This window comes from Neovison vison, chromosome 7, assembly GCF_020171115.1.
Source record: "Neovison vison isolate M4711 chromosome 7, ASM_NN_V1, whole genome shotgun sequence".
Taxonomy (NCBI): domain Eukaryota; kingdom Metazoa; phylum Chordata; class Mammalia; order Carnivora; family Mustelidae; genus Neogale; species Neogale vison.
This window is the reverse complement of record NC_058097.1, coordinates 41,700,317-41,706,342: the sequence shown is the minus strand read 5'-3', so window position 1 is coordinate 41,706,342 and position 6,026 is coordinate 41,700,317.

Genomic DNA, 6,026 nt, shown 5'->3' with positions numbered 1-6,026 from the left:
CTTTAAGATCTATATGAAATCATGTTACTGGACACTAGAAAATATTGTTCCTAGAAACCTTTTTATACATTCTTTACTTCCTCTAACAGTTGCGTTCACATTTGACCTTTGAAGCTCAGCATTATGGGCAAAGTGATTTCCCATCCTACTGACAACCTTTCTTCACCTAAAACCAGTGGTATATTTTTCCATAGGTGGTCTTAAAGAGAACTTGCTTTATTTTTTTTTTCAAATAAAATAACAATTTGAATTATTATGATGGCAAAACCTTCACTTTTGATTAGATAACTTAATACAGAAAGATAATTTGGGATGGAAGAATGACTGTTTTAAAATCTAAGCTAAAAATGAATGAATGAATAAATAAATAAATAAAATCTAAGCTAAGGATCCCTCAATTTGTTATCTTTGGGATCTCTGAAGACAGTATCCTTAAAATACCCTAAATGCCTCCAACTTTTTATAAGCATGTTTAACAAAGACCTCTTTTGCCTGATTCTCCATGACTTATCTAGAAACATACCTTTTTTCTCCACCATCCAAGGTTCTTTCCCATCCTCCAGTAAGGTGATCACATATGGCTTAGGTATGGAAAGACCTGCTTACAGGAAAAATACAGAACCTGTTTAAACTATGGTTTTCATGGATAAAAGGAACCAAAGGCAGTTTTGAAGGATGGTCATTGAAAGGGGAAGATAAACTTCAGGGAGGGCACAACAGAGCCCTACACCTCTTCGGGAACATGAAACAAAATCTCAGCCATTTACTTAGGAGAATCCCCAGCAATTCTGGGGTGAAGAACTGTGAAAAACTGGGGTGAAGAGGGAGATGTGCTTACCTAGAGAAACCAGGTTCTCATAATTCTGGACCATCACATCCTTGTATAAATCCCTCTGAGCAGAATCTAGCCATCCCCACTCTTCATGCGAGAAGTCTATGGCTACATCACTAAATGTCACCTGAAATAGCAAACGTATTTAGGCTCAGTCATAGCCAAGGCCACTTCCCTCACTGGTAAAGGGGTAAAATTACCCTGCCTGTAGAAAAAAGGGAAGAAGATTTAGTTGTGGCAATGACTAGGAATCTGATCTAACTTAAATAGTAATTAGATAATTATGTGTTTGGCATTGTTTTACAGTAAGAGTAAGCGACGAGGGTGTGCCTGGGTAGCTCAGTCGTTAAGCGTCTGCCTTCAGCTCAGGTCATGATCCCAGGGTCCTGATCAAGCCCCATATCAGGCTCCCTGCTCAGCGGGAGGCCTGCTTCTCCCCCTCTCACTCCCTCTGCTTATAGTCCCTCTCTCGCTGTCTTTCTGGCAAATAAATAAAATCTTTAAAAAAAAAAAGACATATATAAGAGCTTTGCTTCAGGAGAGTTAATTCTTGTCAAATGGAAAAGAATTCTAAAATTGTTTTAAATCAGCATTCAACATTGGACAGCATATAGTCAAGTGCTTAGTTATGTTTTTTGCTGCTTACTTGATAGGTAAATAAAAATGATCCACTAAGGTTTAAAAAAATCAATTAAATTCAGAAAAAGACTTCCTTGAAAGATAGAAATATACATAACTAATTTATAAACAAAAACCATTTACAGCATATAATTAAGCCCTGTTATTGATAATCTATAGTTAAAATAATTTGACACCGCTGGGCAAGAAGACTAAAGAATAGTTTATGCCATAGGCAGTTCATGAATTGGACTGTAAATAAGGGCAAAGAATTAGAGGACACATTTCAAGGAAAATATTCTAAGGAAACAGTATTCATTCATGATACTTTTTAAAGGAGCAGAACTTTAGAAAAAGCTCAAATGTTTAGTGATAGTTTGTTAGTCAAATTATAGCAAAAAATGAATGCATTTTGGGCCACCTGGGTGGCTCAGTGGGTTAAAGCCTCTGCCTTCGGCTCAGGTCATGATCTCGGGTTCCTGGGATTAAGCCCCCCATCGGGCTCTCTGCTCAGCAGCGAGCCTGCTTCCCTGCCTGCTGCTCTGCCTACTTGTGATCTCTCTGTGTCAAATAAATAAATTATGCATTTAAAATGACATTCTTACTACTTTCACTGGTGAAATGGACATGGTTTGGCTGTGACAAAGTTTTCATTTTAAGAGTGGCTGATTCAATATTCTCTTTGGATATTTTGCATGTATGTTCATTAGTGATACTGGTCTTTGGTTTTAAAGAGGTAACTTACCTTTGTCAGGTATTGGGGAAATAGTTAAAAATCACACCTGCCAAGCAGAAAATCCTCTCCACAATTCAGAAAACAACAGTTTTGCTCCTGAATAAGCATCACAGCAGACTATAACACACTTCATAGGCAATGAGATTGCAAGGACAGAAAGAAATCTCACTCTGTAATAAAGCTGGGCATGTATAATCTATAACACAGACGTTTTCAAAATAAATAATTTGTCCTCAAGTAAGAGGATTTGGCAGCATCATTTGCATCATAGTTCATCCTAAATTCACCTGGTAATTGGAGTGGCCAACTGTGTTAATTGCTTTTACCCCAAGAAAAATAAAACTTCCCCTAGCTTTATGACAGCAAGTAGTTAGAACTTGGATCCAAGAGCCTAAGCTAAACACCCACACAGACAGGGAGATAGAGGTACATTTTCCTTCATGTTTTCATTTCAAAGAGATGGCTGCAAGGCCTTAAGAAAGGCTTTACTGGAGCACCTGGGTGGCTTTTGTCAGTTAAGCATCTGCCTTTGGCTCAGGTCATGATCCCAGAGCCCTGGGATGGAGCCCCATGTCGGGCTCCCTGCTCAGTGAGGAGCCTGTTTCGCCCTCTCCCACTGCTGCTCCCGCTGTTTGTGCTCTCTCAAAGGAAGGAAGGAAGGAAAGAAAAAGGGAAGACTTTACTGACTTGAAAAATTGGTAGAGGCTTATTTAGCTTTGAAAAAGATTCACAGGCATCTCAAAGGGACAGGGAAAGGACTTAAAATTACAGGTTTTGGGGCGCCTGGGTGGCTCAGTGGGTTAAGCCGCTGCCTTCGGCTCAGGTCATGATCTCAGGGTCCTGGGATCGAGTCCTGCATCGGGCTCTCTGCTCAGCAGGGAGCCTGCTTCCCTCTCTCTCTCTGCCTGCCTCTCCATCTGCTTGTGATTTCTCTCTGTCAAATAAATAAATAAAATCTTTAAAAAAATAAAATAAAATAAAATAAAATTACAGGTTTTTCTCAAAGGAAATACTCTATAAAAGGGAGGAGGGAAGGATCTCTTTCCCTTTTGGAACCAGGGAAAATTCCTTTTTCATTTGTATTTATTCTTACCCAGGTATTAGGGTTATGCTAGCCTTATATGAATCAAAAACTTTCCCATCTTTTCCTACTTTGCACAGTGTTTTAGGGGGTTTTTTTGGTTTTTTGGGGTTTTTTTTAGATTTTATTTTTTTTGACAGAGATTACAAGTAGGCAGAGAGGCAGGGGCGATGCGGGGAAAACAGGCTCTCTGCTGAGCAGAGAGCCCGATGTGAGGCTCAATCCCCGAACCCTGGGGTCATGACCTGAGCTGAAAGCAGAGGCTTTAACCCACTGAGCCACCCAGGCACCCCTCTACAATGGTTTTAAATGATTGGCTCTAACAAACCCCACTTGATAAACCAAATTTAAAAATCAATACCAGGGGCACCTGGGGTTACTCAGTCAATTTAGTATTCAAAAATTTCAACTCAGGACATGATCTTAGGATGGTGAGACTGAACCCCATGTCAGGCTCCATGCTTAGTGGTGAGTCTGCTTGGGATTCTCTCTTTCCCTTTGCCCCCTCTCCGCACACACACACTCTTTCTAAAATAAATACATAAATCTTCCAAAAAATCAATACTAAATTAATGCACAGATACTTGTGTTTTATTCCACTAATGCAAAGATATTCCTTTTTTTTTTTTTTTAAGATTTTACTTATTTATTTGAGAGAGAGCATGAGAGGGGAGAAGGTCAGAGGGAGAAGCAGACTCCCTATGGAGCAGGGAGCCCGACACAGAACTCAGTCCTGGGACTCCAGGATCATAACCTGAGCGGTTAACCAACTTGGTTAACCAAGTTGGTTAATCACTTAACCAACTGAGCCACCCAAGCACCCAAGATATTTCATATTTTAAGTTTTGAACACACATTAATGAACGTCATTGTATTAAGTCTACAAAAGAAAACTCACATAATCTTATTAACAGATACCCTTTGTTCTTTCTTTTTTAAGATTTTATTTATTTGATAGAGATCACAAGCCCGCAGAGAGGCAGACAGAGAGAGAGGAGGAAGCAGGTCCTCACTGAGCAGAGAGCCTGATTTGGGGCTCGATCCCAGGACTCCGGAATCATGAGGCTTTAACCCACTGAGCCACCCAGGCGCCCCTGTTCTTTATTTAGATGAGGGTTTCACAACCTTGGCACTACTAATATTTTAAGCTAGATAATTCTTTGTCGTGGGAACTGTCCTGTGCATTGCAGACTATTTAGTAAGTAGCATCCCTAGCCTCTACCCATTAGATACTAGTAGTAATTCGTCTCTGCCCCCCCTAGAATTATTCTTAGAAAATTAATTGTAAACCGTAAGGGGTGATTGTGGAAGCAAGTGTCAGCAGTTCCCCAGTCTCAGGCTACTGAACGCTAATGAACAGGATCTCATGATCCCCTGGGGCTGGGCACAGGTTTAGAGCTATGGAAGAACATAGCCCTCAGCCCCCTTCCTGCACCTGGCGATTGCTAGCAGAAAACATCCTGCTTCTCCCTTATCCCATAACTGCCTCCCTGCATATTGGCCCGTAGGGGAGGATGCAAGCCTGCTTTATGGCTTCAAGATAGTTGCCATCCCTCTGTATTCCTCTCCCACCCTTAGATGCACCTTTGCTTTTCTGATTAAAAAAAAATAATAATAAAAGCTTTGTGCAGAATTCAGCTGCACATAGCTGTTGTCTCCCTTGCAGAGGCAGTCCTGAACGGCCACTCAGATCGGTGTCTGAGAACTTTATTTCAGTGCATGATGACACCCCCCCCCAGGCTGTGACAACCAAAAATGTCTCCAGACATTATCAAATGTCCCTATGTATGGGTAGGGCTAAGGGGGACAAAGTCACCCCTGTTTGAGAACCACCACTTTAGAAAATGTCTACAGTTCCCTGAAAGTCTCTGTCCGCCCTGTGTACCTGTGCTCAAGGTGTTCCTCAGTTTGGTGTAACTTCACTTACCTCTGCCTCCCTGGTACCATGGGCCACCAAAACCAGTCCCAGCCCTGCTTCCCCAGGAATCCTTCAACGCTCTCTCCCGCTTCAACTGCCTAGGATGTTCAGTCATCTTTGTCCCCATTAGCACTGAGGATTTTGTTCCAGCGCCCATCTTAATGTTTTCTACTTTCTTTCTTTCTTACTTTCCTACCAGCCCTGTACTGCTCAATACAGCCACTAGCACATTTGGCTCTGTAAGTTTAAATTATTAAAAATTAAAAGTTAAGTAAAACTTAAAATTCTGTCTCTGGGTCACTTTAGTCATACTTCAAGCACTCAATAGTTACAGGGGGCTGATGGCTACCGTACTGGACAGTACACAGAACATTTCCACCACTGCAGAAAGTTCTCTTAGTATTAAACTAGATATCACATGTCACTGTACACTTGGATCCAAGTACAGTTCTTCCTAACAGGTACTTCAGATGTTTATAAAATGAATCAAGGTGACTCGGTCATTTAAGCATCGAACTCCTCATTTTGGCTCAGATCATAATCTCAGGGTCCTGGGATCAAGCCCTGTGTCAGGTTCCATGCTCAATGGGGAGTCTGCTAGAGATTCTCTCTCTCCCTCTACCCCTCCTCCCCACTCTTGCTTGCATGTGCTCTCTTTAAATTAAAATGAATCATGAATGAATGAATCAATCAATGAATGATTTTGGCAACTAGTTCACTTTAGCTTTTACTTTAAAAAGGAACAGTTTTTCGGGGAGGGGGTGGCTCAGTTAAGTGTCTGCCTCAGACTCAGGTTGTGATCCCAGGGTCCTGGGATTGAGCCCCACATTGGGTTCCCTGC